Source organism: Onychomys torridus, chromosome 12, assembly GCF_903995425.1.
Source record: "Onychomys torridus chromosome 12, mOncTor1.1, whole genome shotgun sequence".
Classification (NCBI taxonomy): Eukaryota; Metazoa; Chordata; class Mammalia; order Rodentia; family Cricetidae; genus Onychomys; species Onychomys torridus.
This window is the reverse complement of record NC_050454.1, coordinates 18,849,120-18,875,604: the sequence shown is the minus strand read 5'-3', so window position 1 is coordinate 18,875,604 and position 26,485 is coordinate 18,849,120. Positions and strand designations below refer to the sequence as shown.

The 26,485-nt window shown below is 42.6% G+C and overlaps 1 protein-coding gene and 1 non-coding gene across 2 annotated transcripts in view; both read right to left on the bottom strand.

The window, feature by feature from the left end:
• Positions 1 to 26,485, bottom strand: part of Igsf11 (immunoglobulin superfamily member 11) — a 122,885-nt gene that overhangs the window by 78,069 nt on the left and 18,331 nt on the right. The window lies entirely within an intron of this gene.
• LOC118594368 lies at positions 17,225 to 17,328 on the bottom strand. Its single transcript, XR_004946357.1, has one exon. It is a non-coding gene; the product is annotated as a U6 spliceosomal RNA (small nuclear RNA).

Sequence of the window (26,485 nt, the reverse complement as noted above, 5' to 3'; positions counted from 1 at the left end):
ATATGGCTGTTGGTGAAACGCAAATCCTAAATGAAAACATCACAGTTCAGTAAATATAAGAATTGCCACAAGAACTGTGACACATAAGTGGTAAAATACAAATTCTAAAATCATCTCAGGCTTTAATTGCCTTAAGTGGTAGACAGAAATAGATTAGGTAAAGGGTTTACAGCTAACACATTTACTTTGCATGTTCTATAAACACGTGAAAGGTTTAGGGGACTAAGAAGAGTCTGCATTGGTGCTCTCTTCAGTCCCCCAGAAGTCAGCTGGGGACCTCAGCAGACTTCAGGTGGCTGCTGGAGTTTGTAACAAATCGAGATTCATTATCAACCCAGGCAAATTCTGTGGGCTCAGATAATCTCTACAGATGGGGGTGAGGGTGGGAAGGAAGGGTTCCTCTGAAGGAGGTGAGTGTTTCCTGAATGCTCCCACAGACAACATAATTCCCACAAACAAAACCAACAACTCTAATACTCTTGAATACATCCCCACCCCAAACCTACCGTGTGTGTCTTCTGAGAATGGAGGACCCTGTAACCAAGGTGCTTGAGAAGAACTGGGAATAGAGAATGTAGGGCAAGCAGATGCCCATTTTCATGGAATAATTTTTAAAATGAAACAGATGGTTAGAAGGAAAAAAATCTATTACTGTTCGGTCATTAACACTGTACCAATGTTGACACACTGTACCCTCACCCACAGCCAACACACAGGGACTGCCATTGTCCTGACACTATTATGTAGCCAGGGTCAATATCTGTGTTATGGCAGATTGGCTGTGGAAGAAAGTAGCTGCCATATTTCAGGGCACATGATTTTTACAAAGGCTTAGTTTGGTAACTTCTACAGCATTCTAGTAAGGAAGTAGAATAAGCCCTTTTGTATTTCTACAGCTGGATCTGTGAAAGTAAAATTCTGTAATCAACCTGTGAGTTAACTCACTGTTCAAGACATGTGCAAAACTAAATATTGAGAATAAGTTGCTCAAAAACTCATAAGCTTTTAATCTAAGATCATCAATGGCCACTTCATTTTATTATAAAACATAATATTCTCTACATCTTATAAAACAGCCCTGTGATATAAATGTTCACATGAAAAAGAGCAGAACAAAATTATCTCCCAACAGCATTAATTGCTCTTTTCTTTTAATTTAGAAAAATGAACACATTCTCAATCAGTGCCCAGCATCTGCAAAACACTATTGGGAATCAAGAGAAAAACAAAAGATCTAATTATACACAAGGTCTAGAAAAGATATAGAACAAACTCACTTAATACCAATAGTGTATGGAGTGGCGGGGGAGGGGGGGGCTGCATTCTAAGTCTCCCAGACCCTCTGCAAGGCCCGTACAATGCACTAGTGCAGAAAGTGATGAATAAGCTTCATTGATAATAGTGGCTACGTCACGGCTGGCTGAACATTCAGTCCACAAACAGAAGGCTTCTGTCTCTGCTCGAATCAACCATAGGAAAGTTTTAGTAAAAAAGACTGTTATATTCAAATGGAAATCAGTACTTTCCAGCAAGAATGGACAATTAGCAAATCCTTAAACTGGCACTAAGAAGAACAGCAGAAAAATATGCCCCAAACATCCCAAACATCTAATATTCCAAAATGTGAAATAAGAAAGATTACTGATTGCCATTTGAAACTTTCACTTGGCATAAGCTGGATGTTAGAGATCCTTCAACTCTCAAGCTACACACCCTGAGTTTCACTTACATCTTCTGTAGATCTCTACTACACACAAGATTAAACCACAGTCTAACACTCCAAGCACAAGTTAATTTATATGGTGTTCCTTGAACACTAGCAAAAAAAAAAGTACAAAGTCTACAAGAATCTACAATAGGCAGATGTCCCAAGAACACATATAGCAATGACCCATTTGACCTAGCACCCTGTTTTATAAGTCTGACCCTGGCACTGTACAAGTGTGGTTACAATGATTTTATGGCTACTTGGAACTTAAAAGAAAAAGGCCAAGGAAAGAAGACAGACATGAAAAGGATTTTGCTGGCATTAAGCAATGGTTTCTTAGATATGATGCCAAGGACACAAGGAAGGGGAGGGGAGATAAACTTCACCCAACTTTTTTTTTTTTTTAAAGTATGATTCGAATACCATCACCAAAGAAGGGAAAAGATAGCCAAGAAATGCAAGGTGCACACATCTGATAGGAGACTTGTATTAAGCCTATTATTTATTTATTTGGCTCAGCTCAGGTGGTCCTATTCTAAGGTTGGCCAAGCCTGCTGCATTGGGCCTGGTGAACGTGCCAGTGGCAATGATAGGGAACACAAAGAAAAAACTGCTTACCTCATGAACAGAAATTAAAAGAGGAGGATGAAGAGCTCAAGTCCAACAATTCCCTTCAACTCTAGGCACCCAGGGATCTATCACTAAACCCTACCCCTTCAAGGTTCCATCATTTCCCAATACCATCTTTAACACATGAACATTTAGGGGACACTTATCCACAACAATGTATGTGGGGAATTAACCTCAGACTGTAGATAAGGTGCAAATTTCAAACCACATCCTGAAGTAAAGAGTGAGTCATTAAAGGGTATTCAAAGGATGGATAAACAGAGTGTATTTCTTTTAGGAAAATTGTAGCAACTGTTTGCAAGATGAAGATTCACTAGGATCAAGGATTCTCCAGCCTTTATCTCAACTAGGGAAATATTTATTTTTAAACATCCTTCTAATGAAGTCTCACACAGTAACCCACAATGTGGAAAGAAAAGCTCTTCTGTTTGAGGCAATGGTGTAAGTGTGAGAACCCTATCTAGGCAAAGCCACTGTCTTGACCACCACTAAGGAAACACTCATGCTCTACAGAAGATATTGTGGGAAACTCTGGGGTAAAAAGGGTTACTATTACTTGTAATAGAAATAATAATAATAATAATAATAATAATAATAATAATAATAATAGACTACAGATTAAGAGGCTGGTGCAATAGACCATCAGGAAAATGACCAGTGCCTGAAGCAAGCAAAAGGAGGGGAAAAGGGGAGAAAAGAATCCAGAAATTTCTAAAATGATACAAAATTCAGATGAGTTTATCACTTACCATGTGTAGAAAGTAAAAAAAAAAAAAAAAATCAAGGGTAATTTCTTAGTTAGATAAAGGAGGATGACTGTTGATATAAATGAAATGTGTTAGGACTTTCCTAAAGGTATCTCAAAACCAAGTAACTCACAAAAACCCTGCCCCTCCTCCAAACATGCTTCCAGTGTGAATGGTTTCATCACCTCAGTTCACTGCACCAGACTCACACTGGTGTTTGAGCAAGATACCTATGAGTCATCTTTGATACCTGCATCCCTACACTGTGTCCATCACCAAGGACTCCACCTCCATTATGATGTCAAAACATTGCATCTACCCATCACTTCTCTCTACTGCTACTGTTCCCACGCCACTATCATTCTGCAATAGTCCCTCAATGTTTGCTCCATTATTATCCTTGACTCATTTCTAATTTACTCTGCACACAAAAATAATCTTTTGAAACTGTAAATCCTTTCAATGGACTCCCTGATTTAAAGTCTGATCACCAAGAAGGTATCTTGTGATGCACACTTTGGTACCCAGTCCCCAATACTCTGTAGACAATTAATGTTTTTTTTGAAAGAATGAGCAAGAAGGATTTAAGTCTGGGCGAGAGGACAAACTTTGGTTTTGGACCTGTTGGGAGTGAGGTGCCTATGAATGTCAAAGTAGGTTTCCCACTGTCAACTAGTAGTATTGGCCTGGACCACACTGATAGCTGGCTTCTCAGTGCCAGGACTGCCAGGACTAGTGTTATATAAGGACAATAGGATTAAGTTTATTTCAGGTAATCATGAACTAAGTTAACTTGCTGGAAGCAAGCTCAACTTCTTGGAAAAGATCAAAGGGTCACTCTGATCTGCAAGCCTGCAGCTCTGGCGTTATTCCTAGGCCAGAATTTGAAGGGCAGTGGAAGCCTCCAACCAGGTGCTGCCACTATGGTGGTATCATCACCAGGATAAGTTGGTGGCAAAGCATGTCACTTGGCTGCTTTCTTCCAACTATTTTCCAATACTTCTGCTCGGCTGACCTGTGACTTCCTTACTCGTCACAAGCCTTACCTGATTCTCATAGAGTGCACCTGCAAGTCGGTATTCTGACAAATACACCAGGGAATTTCTCAGTATTGGTAAAATTAATGCAAAAATCACCTTTATTCTTCTCTTTTATTGACTCCCTAGGCTGTCTTAGGATATGGATACTATAAGGATTTTCAAGCAATAATAAAATTATACTTTACAGTGGCCTCCTGACAGTACTGTGCAAAACATTTACTATAAAGTACTGTGACAAATACCCAGTACTCTCAGGATATGTCTAATAAGCAAAGTTACTCTTCCAAAGACAGATATAAAAGACATTCCAATATTCAATACTACATCTTTCTTCCTCTTCTACTTTTCCCAATCTTAGAGTTTCTTAACTACTGTATGTAAACTCATCGATTTCCATAAACTGGTGATGATATTTATAGTTGTTTTGATGCTTAAGACACTATATAAAACTATTATATAAATATTTTCTTTTAAAGCAGAGCTAAGAACCTCCACCCACAGTGAGGATAATGCATGATAATTACAAAACATAAGGTGAGTCAGCTTACAACTTAAGAATTTGTATTATTATTCTAGTAATCAGAAACAATAGCCAGAATGATAACTTTGGAGATCCTAACATATCTTATATGATTTATAATTTATAATATAAATGGAAAGAACCATTGATTAAACCCATCACACCTTAGAATGGTTGACCTATAAGTCAATATAATATAAACAATTATGCTACTTCCAGAACCCATTTAATAACATGGGTTATTAAATGATTATCTTAGTGCCAGGCACAGGTTACCTATTACAAAATACTGGTTAGGGCATCCCTAGGTGCCCCCCAAACAGCATGGTTTTTATTTTGCCATTGCTCTTGGTTGCCTACCATAACTAATGGTAATACCCTATTGCTGAAGACACAACATATTTTGGTTGCAGGACATAAAGAAATTGATCTTGTGTTCAATAGGAAATTCTCTACCTGCTGGCTGTCTAGCTTTCATAGTACTGGAGATGCTATGTAGACTTCTGGGGACAAAAGACATCAATAGTTCTACCCAGCACTGGACCCTGCATGCTTCCATACCACTTACTATGAAAGTATATACACCCACTTGTACAATAGTGGCAGGACAGTTTACTGGAGTAACCAATTACTCTCCTGATTGGATCTGCGGCATGCTCTACAAGAAGGAACTCATACCTAGTACTGTATCTTAAGGTTAATATTGCTGTGATGAAACGGCATGCCCAAATGCAACTTAGAGGAAAGGGTTTATTTGGCTTACATATCCTGAGTCATAGTCTAATATGGGAAAACAAGGCAGGAACTCAAACCAGGTGGGAATATAGAGGCAGGAGCTGATACAAAGGCCATGGAGGGATGCTGCTTACTGACTTGCTCCCCAGTGGCTTGCTCTCCCCACTTTCTTATAGAACCCAGGACCACCAACTCAGGGATATACTACTTACAATAGGCTGAAACTTCCAACATCAATCACAATTAAGAAAATGCCTCACAAGCTTGCCTACAGCCTGATCTTCTGAAGGAATTTTCTCAATTGAGGCTCTTTCCTCTCATATAGCTTGTGTCAAGTTGATATAAAGCCAAGCAGAACAACTGAAAACATGGTCAAAACCCGAAACTGGAAGAATTTATTGATCTTATCCTGCTAAATGGTCATATTGTCAGACTGCCTTCTAAATATTTATCAATATTCATAGATTTATGCTGCTCCCAACTTTGGCCAGAAAAGCTTCTTATTGCAGTAGGAAGTGATTAATGCAGAGACTCCCAACTGCTCAAACAGCTGAGCATAACCAACTGTGAGTGCTAAGACACAAACAGGATAGCTCTACCCACCCTCCATGCCAAGATTCAAAGACCATCCTAGAAGAGGCTGAAGAATGGAAGAGCCAGAGGATGAGGAGGCATGCTGTAAAATGTTGTCCTTTGGACATGACAGGGCCATTGCACACATGAGCTCACAGAAGCTGTGGCTACCTGCATAATACCTGCGCAAGATCAAGCCAGTTAAAATTTACAGGATGAGGGGGTCATGAGATCACACTCTGGAGGGTAAATTGGTGACTGATGGCTCTTGGGAGAAGAACAACTTGTCTTTGATGGATGGCTACTGGTAGACTGCCCACTACCTAGTATAGGCCTCCTCACCTATGTACATATGGGTGTATTAGATTATTGGCTATAGATTAGAATTAGATTCAGTGGGCTATAAACAGAGAGAGAGAGAGAGAGAGAGAGAGAGAGAGAGAGAGAGAGAGAGAATTTGGGAAGGAGATGCACTAGAAGGGTATGGAAGGGAGATGGAAGGAAGGAATGGAGGGTGGGTATAATCAAGATACACTGTATTGTATAACATTTTCAAAGAGTAAAATAAAGGGTAAAAAGAAAAAACATAAACATTACCTTTTGAGACCAAGATTAGAAGAGCACAGGGACAAATAGCCAAATGAATGGAAGCACATGAATTATGAACCAACGGCTGTGGAGCCCACAGCTAGATCAGGCCCTCTGGATAAGTGAGACCATTGAATAGCTTAAACTGTTTGGGAGGCATCCAGGCTGTGGGACCGGGACCTGTCCTTAGTGCATGAGCTGGCTGTTTGGAACCTTGGGCTTACACAGAGATACTTTGCTCAGCCTGGAAGGAGGGGACTGGACCTGCCTGTACTGAATCCACCAGGTTGAATTGAATCCCCAGGGGAATCTTGGCCTTGGAGGAGATAGGAATGGAGGGGAAGGGATGGAGGGAAGGTGGGGGCGGGGGCGGGAGGGGGGAGGACAGGGGAACCCATGGCTGATGTGTACAATTAAAACACAAATATAATAAATTTTTTAAAAGGAGAAAAAAAACATTACCTTTTGCAACTTCAGCTCACGGTTTTTACCTAGCTCATTTGATCACATTATCTGGTTGGATTTCTTATACCTTAAAACAGAATGTCTCTGATATATCAAAATCAAAGGGAGGAGAAGAAAAATACATAACAGCAAACTAACCTACCACTGACAATGAATGATACCATCTACTCTACTATTGTGCTATTCACAAACAGCAATTTCAAGTATCTCTTATTGTATTTAAGGAAGTCTCAATTTCATGAAGACTTAATTTACTTACATATATGTGCACATCTATGTGCTTATGTGTGTGCATGTGCCCACAGAGACCAGAAGAAGGAATCAGCTCACCTGGAGCTGGAGTTACAGGCAGTTAGCTGTGAGCTGGTTAACATGGGCACTGGGAACCAAAGTCCAGTCCTCTGCCAGAACACAGCAAGCACCCTCAGCCACTGAGCCATCTCTCCAGGCTCCCAACCCCAACTTTTAAAATAATCACAAAATGTAAGACTTTCGGCTGGGCACGCCTATTAAGTGTCACTTCCCTAGAGAGTGAGATATGAGATCGGGATTCTACCCATGACATACACATAAAGGGAGGAGGAGGAAAAGGAAGAGGAAGAGGAGAAAAAGGAGGAGGAAGAGGAGGAGACTATCAATCCTTGAGTATTTACTTCGGCCTTTCATTTCTTTTCCAGTACTTCAATACAACCATAAGTTTCGATCTGCAAATGTGCTGGTCAGGTTTTTTGTTTCTGTGTCAACCTAACACAGACAACTTACTGCAGGAAGGGCTGATTTTGACTCATGGTTTCCAAGTTTTCAGTCTGTACAGAACAGTCCTTTTCTTGCCCAGGTTGCACAAATTTAAAATTCAAATCCATTGCTACCTCCTTTCATCAGCAAATGTACACTTGATTTTTAAACTCTCTACTTCAAATAGCATTATTGAGGTTTTTTCATCCTTTTTAACGACTGAACCAAGGGGAACCTTTCAGCTCACCTGTTACCTACATTTTAAACCAGAGTGAGAATTAGAAAAATGAATCTGACCAGTGTAAAAAATGAATCAGGGTAGGCTGAAATCTCAGTAGCCTTCCTTCCACGAGAATAGGTTCTTCTTAGCTTAAAAAAAAAAAAAATAAATAAAGCAAATAAGTACAACTTCAAGATTATGGTTATTGTTAACTTCAAGATCTCAGGTATCCCCACAAGGGAGAAAGGAAAGCCACACTGGTAATCTGCAAATCCAAATATGCCAATAGTTTGCCCAACCCTATTGCAGCTGGCTTTGGAATGTAGCCTTGAGCTCATGAATGCTAAAACCTCTGATAAAAGTTCTACTCTGAAGGCTTTCCAGGAAAGAATTTCCTCTTTTTTCTCCTCCCCACTCTGCCATGGATACAGCACAGGACTTGATCTAAGTGTTAAGAGAACTAGCACAGAAAGCAGTGGTGAGGATGGGCAGTGGTGGCACACTCCTTTAATCCTGGTACTCCGGAGGCAGAGACAGGTGGATCTTTGTGAGTTTGAGGCCAGCCTGGGCTACAGAGTGAGTTCCAGGAAAAGGCACAAAAGGCACAAAGCTACATAGAGAAACAGAGAAACCCTCTCTCAAAAAACCAAAGAGAGAGAGAGAGACAGAGAGAGAGAGAGAGAGAGAGAGAGAGAGAGAGAGAGAGAGAGAGAGAATGAGAATATCCTGGGGAAAATAGGAAGGAAGACAGTTCTAGGATACACATTCATCCTCTCCCCTGAAGACATCAGTGACACTTTTGACCATTCCATGTACATCTTTAAGATTTCCAAAGTTAGGGCTTAACTTTCTTTTTTACAAATAAGTATGTTTGCTTATGAGGGTTCATCTTAAATGTCATCTCAATGGGCTATAAGGAATGCCCAAATGTATGTCTAACATTTTTCTGAATGTTTCCATGAAGGGGTTTTTTGGATACATTTTGGTTAGCTGGACAGGAAAGGAAACTGCCTTCCACTTGTGGGCAGGTCTCAAACAGTCAGGACAGCAAGAGCAAATCCTGCCTAATGCTTAGTTGGACATCAGCTCTTTCCTGTTCCACACTGCCTTCTGCCTAGATCTAACTTGGGACGTTAGCTCTGCAGATGTTGTCACACCCTAATCACAGGGGCCAGTTCCTTATAATAAACTTCTCTGGATACATGAACAGATGTGTGCGTGCACTTGATCCTCTGAAGAACCCTAATATACCATCTGAAGATACAAACTATACACTATTTAATCCACTTGTGCCAGTGTGCAGCCTTCTAGACTAAATTCTAGAGGCCAACTAACATATCCAAAATGCAATTACCCAGTCTTTCTCTTCTCCACAAAGCCAGAGTCCTTTGCAAAACCCGTATTATGAAAAATGAAAAGAGGCGACTATTAACAGATTGGAGATTAGTCTGCTCTTTCTCCAAGCCTCTCCAGTGGGAGGCTTTTGTTTCACCCATCACTGGGATACCATGCTATTTACAAGTACCACACAAACTGAGAAAGCTAAAAGCACTACAAAGGACTTCAATTATGTTTCACCCAGATTACAAATAAAGCATGATCAGTCAAACTGTGGCATGGAACACAATACTTTCATGTGATGGTGTATATTTGGTAAAATTAAGCCAAATGAGAAGATCGGTAACAGTGAGCAAATCAGGGAAGAGAAGTGAAGGGATGCTATACAAACACATGGAGAAAGGTTTGCAGAGAACCTTTCCTATCAGCATCCTATTAGGAGCATCCTCTCATGTACCTCCTCTCCACAGGCCTATTTCAGAGCTAGGACAGCCATTGTAGGTGGCAAAGGACAGACCATGGATAAGAAGGACCTTCTAACAAAACAGTATTCATGAGGTCACCACAGACATCCAGATGTCATCGCACAGCTGTCTTCCCAATTTAGTGTTGATTATAAGTCACTAAAAACCAAACACAAAGAAGAGAAGCAGGAAAAGACAGGACCCCCTGTGTAGTTAACCCTGTGTGACAACTAGACTAGACTGAGCCAGATGAGTGGTAAAATACTGCTTCTGCTGTCTCTCTGAGGACTTTTCTGGAATTGCTTGACATCGCACTGGTAGACTAGTTATGGAGACTCACCCAACCACCCAAACGCCTGGCCTACACAAGTCTCAGGTGTTTGCAGCTTTGCCCTAAGGATGGCTTCATGTGGTAATGCTCTCAACCATAAGTTCCCATTGGGACAAAAAGTGCATCATCATAATTATCCCCAAGAAGCAGCGGAAGCAGCGGAAGGGACCAGAACCAACAGAGAATAAGGGAGAGGGACCCTTGAAGATGACTGAGGAGAGAGCCAAATGTTACATGAGAATCCCACCCAGTGTTCTGGAAGATACCTGAACACATATACCTGAAGCATGGGACAAACCAAATTTCAGTGGGAACTGTGTCAAGGGCCGACCACCTAGCATGACCACTGCATGTAGAAACTCTAAGTCAAGAGTACCTGCCATCTAATAGATGGGAGAACCCGGCTAGGTCAAGGCCAGTAGAGAATGTGGGAGGAACCTGAGAAAGGAGAGGGCGGGAAAGAGGACCCCACAACTTCACAGAAATATCCAACAAGTAAGTCTCTTGCTGAGCAGTGAAGCAAAGATGTTCGGGGAGACTTGGGTAGCCTGACATGAGCTCTGAGCAACAACTCGCCATGGGCATGACACCCTTTACAGGCTGTCTGACCAAGTGAACTGGCTGCTTACTGAACAAGTAATAACAGCCAGCATGTTAGGGGCAAGGGAGCAGAAACCAGATTCCAATAAACTACACTTGATTCAATATCATGCTGACATAATTTAAAATTGCACCTCATAAAGAAAGCCTAGGGAAAAAAATCCAATTTTAAAAGAAAATGACAATTGATAGCTGCTATATTAAACAGTCTGTCTCTGTCACTCTCTCTGTCTCTCTCTCTGTCTCTCTCTCTGTCTCTCTCTCTCTCTCTCTCTCTCTCTCTCTCTCTCTCTCTCTCTCTCTCTCTCTCTCTCTCTCTCTCTTATACTCTCCACCCTCCTCTCTCTTCTTCCTCCCCTCCCCTCCCCTGTGTATATATACACACAGACACTTCTATAGACAGACTTATAACAAGGTACTGCGGCATATATGATTCTTGAGGGTGGAGAAGCCCCATTATCACACAGCTGTGAGCTAGAGACCCAGGAAAGCTGGTGTAGTAAGCTCTGGTAGCCAGAGGGGAAGGGATGTTATTCCCGTCCATCTCTGAAGACCTGAGAATCAGAAGCACAGAGGCTAGAAGAGTTATACCCCAGCTCCTTCAGGCTGGCACTTCCAGAACCCAGCCTCCCCCCCCCCCTCTCTCTCTCCTCTTCAGACCCTCAACATTATGATGCTCACCCACATGAGTGAGGCCCTTTCACAGCCGACTAGTTAAAGTGCTAATCTCATCAAGAGATACCTTACAGACACACTCAGAATAATACTTAACCAGCTTCTTGCATCCCAAGGCCCAGGCAACAGGACACATTAAATTAATTTTCACGAAGGCCCAGGCAACAGGACACATTAAATTAACTTTCACGATGCCAGTCTCAAGATGAGTCAGATGCTGGAATTTTCAGGCGTGGATTTTAAATTATCACAATTATGTTCAACAAAGAAAATGGGCATCTGTAATAAAAAGACAGGAAGTCTTAGTTTTTAAAGAATAGATGCTATAATAAGAAATAAAATGAAGAGCTAGGAGTTTTAAATGTCTGCAGTTTAAAATTCATTGGACAAGCTTAAAAGCAGAATAGAAAATAAAGGAAGGAAAATGAATTTCAAGACAGAATAACAGGAATGGGGAACTGTTCAAAGTTAAGAACATCTACTCAATAGTAAGAAAACAAAGGCACTTAAAAAAAAAAAAAAGAAGCAAGCAAGATATTTGAACAAACAGTTCACCAAGGAAAATGGTGCAATTACTTTGTAAAACAATTTGAAATTCCAAGAATTTCCAAGAAACAAACACCAACCATTTATTAATCACCACCCCCCTGAAAACATGAAAGAATGAAATGTGTCCACAGCTATCTCTTATGGTAATCTCCAAGCTAGAAACAACTCAGATGTTCCCCAGCAGAAGAATGGAAAAACCAAGTATATCCACAAGAAGTTCTCACAATCCAATCAAACTACTGATGCCTTCAGATGAGCTTCTGAATCATTATAACAAGGCTGGAGAGATGCCGGGAGGTGAGAAGACCTCATGCTGCCCTTGCAGAGGCCCCAGGTTCGGTTCCCACCACCCACATGGTGGTTCACAACCATACATAGTTCCAGTTCCAGGCAGTTCAATGCCCTCCTCTTACCTCCTAGGCACACATGTGGTCCATATACACACATAGAGGCCAAACATTCCTACACATGAAATAAATCTTTAAGCTGGGCGGTGGTGGCTCATGCTTTTAATCCCAGCACTTGGGAGGCAGAGCCAGGCAGATCTCTGTGAGTTCGAGGCCAGCCTGGTCTACAGAGTGAGACCCAGGAAAGGGTCCAAAGCTACACAAGAGAAGCCCTGTCTCGAAAAAACCTAAATAAATAAATAAATAGACAAATAAATAAATAGATAAAATCTTTAAAAAGGAGAAATAACTTAGATTTAATAGTAATTATTTTTTAAAAAGCATACTAGGTTTTAAAATGCATATACTATAGGATTCTATCTAAACAAGCCTAACAACCACAAACTAACACACAATCTCAACAAACAGACCAGCAGCTTCTTATGTTACAGGTAACCTATAAGCACAAATAAAAACGCCCTGTAATTTTACTGAAATGGTGACTCATTGGATATATCCAGCCATCTCAAAACTGCTCTCTTTGTGTAGTTGAAAATGTTTCAATGCTAACTGAACCTCAATGAAGTTCATTGGAGAACAACAACAAAACCCTTGTCAGTGACCATGTAAGGGTCCTTTCTTTAAGAAATAATTAGTGACATTACAAGCAGACACACCTAGGCTCTCATCTGAGTTCCCATACCTCTGACAAGCAAGGAATGGCTTAATCACACCCTGGAGCCCCTCTGTCTTTATTTCTAAAATTCGGATAGTTGCCTGGCTTACATTGCAGTTGATAAGAAAAAGTAGTTATGCCTAAGAGAGACTGACAATGTCCTGTAGATAGCAGCGCTGAGCATCAGCATGCACAACACATCAGGAATGTGTGTTTATCAAACTTTTTATTGAGTTTTGTTGTTTTTTTGAGACAGGTTTCTCTGTGTAGTCCTGACTCTCCTGGAACTCCCTCTGTAGACCAGGCTGGCCTTGAACTCCTAGAGATCCACCCGCTTCTGCCTCCCGGAATAAAGGCGCACGCCACCACTGCATCAAACTTTTAAATCAAGCACACAGTCCTTAGGAAAGCTGAGTTGGCAGAGGGGATGCATACTCAGATGTCTTGGTGGCAATAAGGGACATCAGTGGAGAATAGGAAAGACACAAAAACACACGGCGTATTTCGCCTGGCTATTGACCATGCCCAGTGCGTACATTAGCTTGCTTAAATCTCTCACTAATGCATCAAGGTAGAATCATTTATAATCAGCATTTTACAGGAAACTGTCATGATAACAACAAAGGCTATAACCTATGGATCAGAATTATAAAATAAGGCATTATTTATTTCCACGCTAAAATCATTTAGATGGGTGAGAAGATGCAATCGTTGATAAGCACGGCTTACTTAGCTTCATATACGACTATTAGGGAGAAGAGAGGAGAGGGAGAGGAGAGGACCTGAGCAAAGCACCCCCCAGGCCAGTCCCAGAAGTATAAGATAGACAAGCAAGACACTTGCAACTTAGGGGAAAAGCCTTGGGAGAAGGGACAGCCAGAGAGTCTCGAGGACCCCTGAGGAACAGGAAAATTGGCAGGCTCAGTGATTAATCTCTAGACAAATTCAGGAAGAGAAAATCTGCTGGGGTCTGCTAGTCTCAAAATCATGCATTGTATTTTCCAAGCCTTTCACAGGATTCCAAAGTTCCAAACTACGATTTTTACAGACTTCATTCAATCCATTTATACTTCACAACCTCCTGTCCCCGTAAGAAGATACCTTCGCTCAGTTTCCGCTCAGCGGTACTGTCTCATGGAAACGAAGTGAATATTTCTATCAGTCTAGGTTTCTGAGGTCCAGCCTGCTGACTCACACTAGAACCAGACAATGTCCACTAAAGGCTGGATCTGATTCCCCATGAACCGATTTTGGTTTTACATTCCTCACATACTAACTGAAACTCCGTCAATTTCTACACTTCTTCCCTTCTTCCCGTTCCCCACGCTAAGGTGGAAATAGTCTCTTTACGATCTTTTCATAAATGGTATTTCATTTATCCACTGAAAGAGAGGAAATTAAGCCACTTTCATTCATTTTTCTCCCAAAATCTCAGAACTCCCACCATTTAAAAAACTAAACAAAGCAACAAAAGAAAAAAGAAATCCACACAGAGTGGATTGTACACAACCCGCACAGTATCCCGGCCCTGGCAGAGTCCATTGGGTGTTACTACAGGAGTGAATCCTATAAAACACACAAAGAGCTGCGTTGAACTTGGGTTCTGGAGGTTACCAGCGTTTTAAAAATCCCATACCTGCATTTTTCAAAGTGCAAAGCAATCTCATTAAAGGTTACAAAGGACCACAGGATGGACCAGAATCCCAGTCTCCTTCCACGACTCCAGGGGGAGAGGTGAGCATGTGGAGCGAGTTCCTTTGGGAAGAGAATGGAGGGAAGTGGGAGGACAGGGCCACTGTCAAAGGCACTGGGGCCTGTCACCTCTGGGAGGGGCAAGCTCATTTCCATTTCCACTCCAAGAGTCTAGAACACGAGAACACGCACTAGAAGGGACGAGGTTTCCTTAGCTCAAGTAACTGTACTCTGACGGCGACAAGGACCGCCTGGTCGGAGGCAAAGGGAGCCTCAAGACAAATCACTGCTACGGACTTTTGCGTTCTGACATTGAGGGGAAAGTTAAAAAACAAAAAAACGCCTCCCCCTCAAAACAGAGGGAGGGAGGACAAGTCAACCAAAGCAAGAACCACCAAATCACTCCTCAGCAGGAGCAGATCCAGAGTCACATCAAGGCATCACTGTGGTCCTTTCTCTAGGATCGTGCCCCACCCTCCCGAGTGAGCACCCCAAACCTTACAGCCTAATTCTCTGCAGCCAAGTGCGGTCCGTGTGCCCTCAGCGCATTCTCCACAACCCAGAGAAGACGGTATGGGAGGACCCACGTTTCCACTCCCATTCTGAACCTCATTACCACCTGGCTGCTGCAGGAGGTAGCTAAGGACTAAACTACCCCATCTACCCTAACCAGGTTTCATCTATTTGCCTATTTTAAAGTTCGTTTTCTTGTCTTTCTTAAAGGAGCAAGGTTTTAGAAAACAGATGTAAAGTTGGGCTAGATTTGGAGTAGTGACCGTAGAGGACGTGGTAGGGAGGGGGTGAGATAGGACTACTCTTAAAGCATCCAGGCAGGGGCCTAGACTCCTTTAACTTTCCTGGCTAGTAGGGGGACCTAAGGAAAGCCTCCCCAGATTCCAACCTCTAAAGCTCACACTGCCCTTAAGAAAACAAACCACCTAGTGAATCTTTTGCACGGAAAACCACAGCTGGTGGAGAGGGAAGGAGTGGGCTTGTTCTAATATTTGTACTCTGCTCTACCATATACTAAGTACAGTGGTGTGTTCTAATATTTGTACTCTGCTCTACCATAATATACTAAGTACAGTGGTGTGTTCTAATATTTGTACTCTGCTCTACCATATACTAAGTACAGTGGTGTGTTCTAATATTTGTACTCTGCTCTACCATAATATACTAGGTACAGTGGTGTGTTCTTCCAGGCGGAGTGGAGTCCTTCACTGTCCTGGCACAGGAACCCAATCGACAGGGTGCCTCCCTAGTCCCCAGATCTTCTTGTTTGGGGCCATTTATGGGTGGTAAAAGTCCCAGGAACTCCACCAGTGGCTCCACTCTTAGCCCAGATAAGCAGAGAGAAGCTCATGCATAACGCCTCAGCGGGTCTCAACCTCCGGGTCACTACTCACAGGGGTTACATATCAGGTATTACATTACGATTCACAATAGCAGCAAAATTATAGTTACGAAGTAGGAATGGAGTAATTTTATGGCTGAGGATCACCACAACATGAGGAACTGTGTTAAAGAGTTGCAGTGATAAGGACCCGACACAAGAAGCATCAAGGAGTGGAGAGACATGGGTCTGTGACAAGATAAATCCTGAAAGAAAAGCAAGGGAGCTGAGACACAAGCCTTGCCATGCCCAGTTCAGCTTGTGGTGGGTGTGGAGGCTCCCTGTATCTTCCAGGCTAAGGAGTGGCCGAGGCTGGTGGGCCTGGAGCAGGAGATGGAGGGACCCCCATTTCCAAGTGGAGGCCCTGCTGCGGTGGTGGTGGAGGGATACATGCTGTTTGGTGCTGTGAGGGGGACCCAGGGTCCTAAGAGGTTGCCGGGCATGGGAGGCATACCAGGAGGGTCAGGGCCACTCCCAGTTGGGTGGATGCGGGCTGCCACAGAGGGAATCATGCAGCCTGGCATGGGCTGCCCAGGCATCAGTCTTGTGACCTAGCTCGGGGAGACGGAGCGACAGCATCCGAGGGGAGGGAGGCGCTGATGAGGCATCGTGCCAGGACGTCCGGCTGCCGGACCAGCTTCTCTGGAGTGCTGGTGTGCTCGCTGAGGGTTCGGGCCATGCTGCTGCCGTTCTGTTTGTTGACGGCCTCATAACTCAGCGTATTTCAATTGTTCCACGTGGAAGTTCTGGTGCTCAGGAAGTAACTAACTGCTGCCACTGTTGTTCTGGGGCCTCTTGGTCTCTCTGTCCACAATGGTTTCCCCCGCTCTTCAAAATATTCAAGTTTGACCTTTAGTTTCTTCATCTGTGTTTCATCCAGGAGAGCGACCGGGGATTTCATCTCTCGCCCACAGTGACCAGGTGCTCAGCTGTGGTAGCAGCTAAGGCAAGAGCAGCTGCTGGAGCTGGGGTAACGGTTTCCCTCAGAAATCTCCTGTTGTGCTTTGTTCTTCCGAGGACCACGTTCTCTTTCTTTACACGCATCAGTGAGTTCCTTGACTCTCCTTCTGGTTTAATATCCCCAATAACTTCATTGTCTTGCTCCTCTGCTTTCTTTTGTCATTTTCTCCATCATGTGTCTTATCACCTTTATCTGATTAAAAAAAGGGAGATGCTTCACAAATTTGCATGTGGTCTTTGAGCAGGGGCCATGTTAATCTTCTCTGGGTTGTTCCAATTTTAGTAATATGTGCTGCGGAAGCAAGCTCTCTCTATACAATGCTTCCACACACATTCTTTACCTTTTATTTTGGCTTTGAGACAGTAATAATTCCAAGGTCTTAACAGATTCCTTGAGAATCTCTCAGACTCGATTTCTTCTGTCTATAAGGACTCTCACTGGATCTTCAAGTATCCCACCAGATTCTTCCACTATCTCCTAGCCCGCGGCCAACCCATCCTCCACACAGCTCTAAAGTCAAATGTCTTAAAGCAATTTGGAGCAAGTTACCCCTCTGTGTAAAACTCCAGAAGCCTTCTCCCTGTGCACCAGGTAAAATCTAAATGTCTACTTCTCTGCTGTCCCCTGCCCTGATCTCTAGCCTCAACTTCCCTTGATCCCACCTCCCTTCATGAGGCAAAGGTTCACACCTCCCAAGCTAGTCTCTGCTCTGTGACTGCCAGACTCTGCTGAGACTGGCCAGAGCAGTCAGGTTCCCTCCCTTCCTCCCCATCACCCTCTTGCTTCCTAAATGTCCATTCTCCACTCTTCCTCTAAGATAAACCTTCTCCCACTCAATTCACTTCCTTGGATGGACTCACAGATTGTTATCCATACGTGTGTGTGTGTGTGTGTGTGTGTGTGTGTGTGTGTGTGTGTGTGTGTGTATGTGTGTGTGTGTGTGTGTTGAAACTTTAGAATAAGAGTGGTCCCATAAACATTCATGTCACATACAATACGATTCCTATCCTGACATGATGGTACATGCCTATAATCCCAGTAATCAAGGCTGAAGCAGGAGAATCGAAAACTCAAATTCAGCCTGGACCACACAGTGAGTATCAGGCCAGCCTTGGCCACATGGCAAGACCTAGATAATAAAAGAACAAATGAATGAATGAATGAATGAGTGAATGAATGAATGAAGTAATTCTTCCATATAATTTACTCCTATAGGATACAGAAGACACTAGTCTAGTCTATTCTAATGAAAACAAAGTGATCATTAAATGTTTAGTTTCTAAAAAGTTTCTCAATGAGTTTTCCTAAGAGGAAAAGTAAGATATATAATGTTGATTTTTTTGACAATATTTAAACATCTAATCCATGTTGGGCACTGTGCTATATTCTAGGGACATGATAATGTTTAAAATAACTTGCTAATAGACTTTTTAAAGCAAGCAAGAGAGAGATCCTTATAACTCATAGTTAAGGTTCATTAGAGACTACTGAATCCAGACTACCCACACAGTGGAGGAAGTGTCTCACCTAAACCCACCCAGCTAGTTTGTAGCCAAAGTAAGACAAGAGAAGGTCCTTATCTAATACATTCCTCTCCTAGCCTGGTCCACTAGTTTGAAGGACTTCTGAGTCCTTCAAAGATAGATCACATGACATTTTAGGTTACGATCATATATACCTGCCAGCACTCAGGAAGCAGAAGATAGAGTTCAATGCCATCCTTGCAACAGCAAAAGTTTGTGACCAATATGATCTACAACCCTGTCTCAGAAAGAAAGAGAGGAAGAAAGGAAGAAAGAAAGGAAGGAAGGAAGGAAGGAAGGAAGGAAGGAAGGAAGAAAGGAAGAAAGAAAGAAAAATAGTATTATTTTAATAATAATAATATTAAACTAATAATCAACATGTGAACAGACTTGACAGCACAGCTTGAGAAGGAAAAAAACAGTAATAAAATAAAACAAACTAAAAGGAAACAAAATAAAGCTGAAGCAGTGAGAGCCGAGCATCGAGCCGGCACATGACATCTATTTGCACTCGTTAGCACAGCCTGGCATGTGCTACGCCACCCCCTTGGGTAATTTACATTTTTTTAAAGCATGTATTTCTAAATTTAGGAAGTCGGGATAATCAGGGTGGAAAAGCCCATCTGTTTGACGTTCTCTCCAGCTGCTGCAGATCCTGAAGGGAAGCTGGAGTATCTTCTCCTGTGTGTTGTCTTAGCCAGTCTGGACTGTGAGAATGTGACAGAAGCGGACGAGCTGAGGGGCAGGGTCTCCAATGTGGGTTATGCTTGGTACACGATGAGGCACCCCACTGCGCTAAACAGAACTGATGCAAATGCTGAAGTATGTTTGTGTGGGCTTGTGGGGTAAAGTCACTGTGGGATAGGATGTAAGGACAGAGAGACCCAGGTGAATACGGATGGACACTTGACCCTTTAAGAGCTTAAAATAATAAAGGCACCAGAAACATTATATAGCTGCATTCTTTTACTTTTTTTCCCCCTTGGAGAAAGCATTTACCCAAACTCTGGTCCAAACTTTTCCACTGACATGCTGTGCTGTTTTGGAAAAGACCATGTTACTTCTGCAGGTTTCTTGCTGCATGAGATATGCAAGAATAAAGGTAAGAGGGAGGGACTGAGCCAAAGAGAGAAACAAACTCCGAGAATGCTCTTGGCATCTTCAATTCTGGGACTATGGAGAGCTATGCCAATTCCCATGAAGAAGCTACCACACCTAGATGGACTCTTCCCCTTCCGGTTGGAAACTATTAACATTGAAATCAGAGGCGAGTCAATAAATATCTCACCATATACCTTTTTCAGGCTCTTGAAAGAGTGTGAGTCACTGATCTTAGAAGTTTAGATTTAATTGGTAAATACTGAAAATTAAAAATGTTTCTAAAGGGGCTACAACTTAAGCACAACCCTACTTTATCAACACCCCTCCCCAGAGTGTAAAAGCTCCCCCGTGAGAAATGTGCATTTCCTGGGCCCACAATCCTTTTTCTGCGTCACCTCCCTGTGTCAGGCACTGTGACACATGCAATACTGGGGGACAGCAAAGTGGTGACAGTTCCTGTTGGTGCTCTGAGCAAAAGGGAGTCGTTTAACTAGAAACAACCACCACCGCTTGGCTAAAATCCAGCTTATTTAACATGAATACAAGGGTGTCTGTGACAAGGACTCTGGGACCAACATGACTGTGTCACACCACCAAGGAACCCATGTCGCACCTGGAAGCATGACCATGGGCAAGCATCCCACAGAGGTAAAGGCATTTAAAAAAAAAAAAAAAAAAAAAAAAAAAAAAACACTTTTAAAAGCACTTTAAAGAGACAACAAAAAACATTGAAAAGCATTAAAATGGCATTCTAAAAACATACAAAAGCATTTTAAAACACATTAAAAGCATTTAAAAAACCTCAAGGACACTTACACACATACCTTCTCCTGTCATACTGTTCTTAATCTATGTATATGTGTCTTGAATGAATATCTTAAGGGGTGATTGAAATGGACATGTTAGAGTCTTCTTTTCTTTTGGTGCCTTAGATGTTATTTTTTCCTTTGTTTGTTGTTGTCTACTTTGCCTCCAGGATGCACCCTCAGCACCTAGGACAAAGTCTAACATGAAGCAGGCACTAAGTAAATATTTAGCAAGTAAATACGAAGTATGAAGAAAGAAGAACGGGCTAGAGAGACGGCTCTGTGGTTCAGACTGCTCCTACAGAGGACCTGGGTTCAGGTCCCAGCACCCATCTGGGGTGGCTCACAACCACTAACTCCAACTCCTGGGATCTCACAATTTCTTTGGGCTTCCACAAGCACTTGTATCCACACGTTCGTACCCACACAGAGTCACACAATTAGCCACATGATTAAAGAGAGAAAAAAAAAGGTCATTTTTCAATATTGGTGCTGTAGGAAGAGCAGGAAATTCACTGTGCACCAGGAGGTGCAAGGTCCATTTCTTTATCTAACCCAATCACTTGGCAAGCAGGGGTTATCTGTCCCTCTTCCCATAAAAGAAAGACTCAAGAGTTAAATAATACCCTGACCACAGAAGAAAAAAACAATGAGGTGATCTAGTCTACCTCAGACAGCTAAGGTTCAGGCTCAGAAGTCCTCCAAATGAGGGAGGGCGAAACCAGAGGCCAGATCAGGCAGGGAGCTGGGCTGGAAAGTTGGTGGCAGGTTAGAAAGCAGCCCAGGGAAAGAAAAGCCACACACCCATAGGTGGGACTGGCTATACCAGGGCCAGACAGGAGGCACTGGTTCCCAAGAAGGAAAGTGTGTGAGCCACAGAGTGAGAGCATGGGGTCCCAGAGCATGGAAGCTGGGCAAACCAAGCTGGTAAGCACCAAGTGTTGAAAGTTCCTTGAAGTGAGACCTGCCTAGGAAGATGTGCATACAAGTAACACACAGCACAAACACTACTGACGATGGTGGGCATCTCCTGTCATTTGTCAGCCAGTCTGTCATTCCAGATCCCTTATAAAATTGTCCTTACAAGTCTACAGGGGAAAGTGGATTTCAACAGAATGAAGGGAACACTGTAATACAGAACTAACGACTAAGCGCAAAAATGTTTAGAATGCTAAAGCGAAAAGGTCATTATGTACAGACCTCATGCATAACAGAGCTTCGAATGAGTTACCATAGCTACCAAAAGATAATTAATTTTGAGGAAACCAAAGAAAAGAGATACCATTAGGGGTAGTTTTGAAAGAGCTGGATAATAAACATGTCATCCGAATTTAACTCACATTTCTTCCCAATAGGAACAAGCAATGCTGCTTCCTCCCACGTGACCAGTTCTGACCCTGGCTCCCTCTCTGTTCTGCCTACTCTGGTGTTCTCGGGCTCCTCTGAGCTGTTCTGAGTATCACTCAGACCTGCAAGACTCTATTAGCTTCCACATGCTCCAGGAGCACATCTAAATTGTCTCTACAATTATCTCTCCAATTATCACTCTCTGTTTATAAAACAAGCATTTATTAAGGACTGGTTAAGAAAGGAAGGAATGCACAAACAGTTAAGTGTGCATTAAACTGGTAAGGGTTACGGTATTGACACAGTATATAGACAAAGAGAAAGAAAAAGCTAAGTCAGGGGAGACTGCTCTGGGAGAGAAGTGAAATCCCAGTCGGGCGCTGAAGCGTCAGCATTGCCTTCAAGTCCCAGGAATTAAAAAAGGGGAGGGGGGACTTCAAGGTGAGATAATATTTTATTACTGTATTCTCAAGCAAGAAACTAAGTCTAAAATTTTTAAAGTTTATTACCCTTAATAAACATTAAAGTCAGCTATGTGATCCTATTTGGTATTTCTGATCATCACATTTCTTGAATATAAAATGAAAATAAGGCCAGGATATGTTGGAGACAGATTAAATAATGCATATGGAAAGCCTAGAATCTATTACACATTCACAAATCACTCTCTCTTCTGTAAAGTTATAAACACAGTGAAGAAAGGTAAGTAAGCTCTGGGTGTCTTTCCTTTTATTGACCTCAAAACGTTAAAACAAAATGTAATTTTTAACATTTCCTCTTAGAATTTGACAACATGAGTCTTCTAGCATTCCTATATGATACAAACTTTTGAAAAGGAACTCTCATTGCCAGAGGTGAATTACCCAATGGGCATATCTAAACCACAGTCATGTGGGGACAGAGATGAGAGAGAATGTAGTCTCTTGAGGAAAACTGCAGAACTGTGTAGGACTCACTCCTCCTGGATAGTTGAGTTTCCTAAAGCTTAAAGTTTAATGCTTTTCAATTTTTAAGGTTTCTAAAGCCTTTTTTGGGCCAGGTGCCACTCTTTCAAATATTTCCCACATTCCTAGACAGGGAATAAACTGCCACAAAGGCCAGAGCTCAGAGGACAAAATCTAATCCACTTACTGACATCTGAGCCTGGCATGAGGCTGGCTCTTCCTGTGTTATCTTATGTCCTCACCCAGGCACTAACTCCAGGTACTGAAATTCATCCCGCACTGTAAGCACACTGCCAACTTCTCTACTGGGAAACAGGTGATCTCACAGGCTTATCTTCAGGACCAATGAGTAAACACATACAAAAGTGTACAGTGGTGCATGGCATAGAGGAGGTATCCAACATTTGAATGACACCCAGACAAGAAACATCAAGACCGAAAACCGAGGATACGTGTGTGACTCAGGGAAGTGTTGTTGACAGCAGAACTGGAGCCTCTCTGAGTTGGCACTGGATGGAGGATGACTTGGCTGGCCACCACGCGGCACATGTGGCCGGAGCCCAATCAACGTCTGTGTTCCAAGCTGTTTACTCACATGGAGTTCACTGTGGGCACCTCGGTATCAGAAAAAAGCCTGCCAAATCCAAGTATTAAGAGAAAACAGCCCAAGTGATCAAGAAAATAAAGAGGCTTTTCTTGAAAGAAAAGGTCATCTGCTGAGATTTGGTAAAGCAGTGTAGCATGCAATGGCTCTGTGCTTAAGTTAAAAACTAGGACAGAGCTCAAGAGTTGGTGCATCTGGGTAGATGAAGGCTCTAGGTTCTATGGGCCTGGCTGTGCATCCAAATAAACTATATCAGAGGAGAGTAAGTATTGATTTTTCATTCCTTTGTTAGAAGATATACATATGGAAAACAGAATTTATTTAGAATCTATTTTCTCTCAAACTGACCTGATCTTGCCACTTTCCATGCTTGCCCTGTATTAGTCAGGGTTTTTAAGAGAAGCAGAATTAATAGAATGAATCTCTCTCTCTCTCAATCTCTCTCTCTCTCTCTCTCTCTCTCTCTCTCTCTCTCTCTCTCTCTCTCCCTCCCTCCCTCCCTCCCTCCCTCCTTCCCTCCTTCCCTCCCTCCTCTCTCTCATAGATAGATAGATAGATAGATAGATAGATAGATAGATAGATAGATAGATAGATATAATTTATTAGAATAACTTACAGGCTATGGTCCAGCCAATCCAACAATGGCTGCCTATGAACAGAAGGACCAAGAATCCAGTGATTGTTCAGCCCATGAGGCTGGATATCTCAACTGAAGTATATGCTGGAATCCCAGAGAAGTAGGCTCTAATGCCAGTGAAGGAATGGACTTGCCAGAGAGAGAAAAGCAAGCAGGCAATGGGTAAAATCTTCTTTCTTCCACATCCTTATATAGGCTTCCAGCAGAAGGTGTGGCCCAGGTTAGAGTCAGGTCTTCCCACCTCAAAAGATCTGGATTAAATGTGTGTCATCTCACCTTAAAAATCCAGATTTGAAATGGGTCTTCCCTCTTCAAATACAACAAAAGTCCTTCACAGGTGTGCCCCCATTTGGGGGTTTTAGTTAATTCCAGATGCAGTCACGTTGACATCCAAGAATGGTTATCACTACCCCCATAACAGTCTACTTGCATAGTGGATGGGCAGCAGAGTCAGGAGGTTAACTAAGGTCCATCTAATCTCAACATCTCAGGCTGACCCAACATGACCAGCTTCTGGGAGCAAACTTATTCATCTTGCTCTTAGGTGGATCACATAGTCTTTAGAATTTCTTCCCTTTGCCCTGCTGTACTCCAGAAAAATGTCTTAATGAATGAAGGAGGTAGCAGCTGCTCAAGCTATTCCAAGCCAGGGGAGGAAAGGGTTGGCTCTCGTATCCACATGAAGTTCTCTGGTTCACCATCTGCCTCTGCTGGAGGACCTTGACCAGCCACTCCATCACAGAGAAATGGTAAGTAGCACTTGTCCTATCTGGGGGCTCTTTTTGCTATTACTGCTGTTGCTGCTACTTAACTGAAAGTGTGTTGGGCATGTGCAGATTCCCGGCTTTGTTCTGTGGTCCTGGATGTTCATGTATGACTGCTACAGACTAAATGTTCATGTCTCCTCAAAAACCAAATGTTGAAACCTAATCCCCAAGGTGGTTGCATGAGGGGACAGGACTCTTGAGACATGATTAGATTATGATGGTACCCACTGTGAATGGAGTTAGGTCCTTACAAGAGAGCTGACTCCATCACCTAGGGACACAGGAAGGTGGCTGTCTATGAATTCAGAAGCAGGAAGCATCAAATCTTCCAACACGAAGACCTCAGACTCCTAGCCTTTTAGTGAGAACAGGCTTCTGTTGTCTAGAAGCCCACCAGCAGTACACTGTTCTCAAAATCTGAAGATTGACAAGCTCTCCTCTTTTAACTTTAGATCCTGGCCCTCACCTTACTAGGTCTCTTGCATGCTTACAGGTGGGTCCTCAATAATGCAGCACTGACTCTTTCTGCCTGTTTCTGGCCACTACCTTCTTACCAGTACACATGCAGTAAGTGGACAGCTTAGCTTGTAGAACCCCCAAACCAACCAACACAGCACCCTGTGGATGGACTGCATGGTCAGAATGAGGACAGGCACTGAAAAGGAGATGGCACTTCAGATTCAAACCATCAAGGCCACACCTTGCATCAGAATGAACTGGACCACTTCCACTGGAAGACTGGACCCTACACCTTTTTCATCTTTCTTATCCCCCAGGGCCTAGAACATAATAATCTCTCTGGGGTGAGGAAGTTGTTGTCAATTCTAAAATCTGCTGAGAACATAAGAAGCAAAGGCCATGCCTCCCACACTATGATAAAGACCTCACAAGTGGCACACAAAAAAGACTACCTGCCTTTACCTCTGATACCTGACATTTTAGCTATCTATGATGGATCCGCACTTCAGTTTCCTTACCTGATCCTAACAGCAAGTATTCTACAACTACTTCTTTTCTGAGTCACATAAGTCTGCAAATTATAACCACAGTTACGATTCTAACTATAGTGACACATATGTTACGTACCTAAAACCCACATTAACTCGTGCTGTATAAACCACAGCGGCATATGTAGAGTGGGCTCTTGACTGTGTTGGAAAACTGAAGAGAACAAACAAACTTTAAAAGCTGATGAGACAATTCTCCTAGAAAAAGAAAAATGTAAAAGCGATCTAACACTAAGTTGGCCCTAACGTCTCTGTGAACTCCCTGAAAACTGTCTTCGGGTCACAAATTAAACTCCCCTGTACAAAATAAACACTGGTGGTGTTAGGATGCAAAGGGCTTAATATGTACAATGCTATTTACAACTAAATGGGTCATTTGAAAAGAAAATGCTATTCAAGGGGGAAAACTGAGATCATAAGATAGAAAACCACAGCTCCAAACAGGGACGATGCTCATGGAGAAGTCGACCATGATAAAAATAGTGGTAGGACAGGCTAGCCCACTAGGCTCCAGGGTATAGTTCCAAACCCATGGTCACACAGACAGTTAAACCCTGGTTAAACCTCAGTGGGCCACACAACAAAACAGAAAGCTATGAATGTAGACGGTTCCTAGGAGAGGGTGGGAGCTGACAGGGGTGGTGTGGGGGCATAAGAGAGGGTGTGGGAGGAGAGTGATAGGAATACATTTTATAGTGTCAGAAATACATTTAATTTTTAAAAA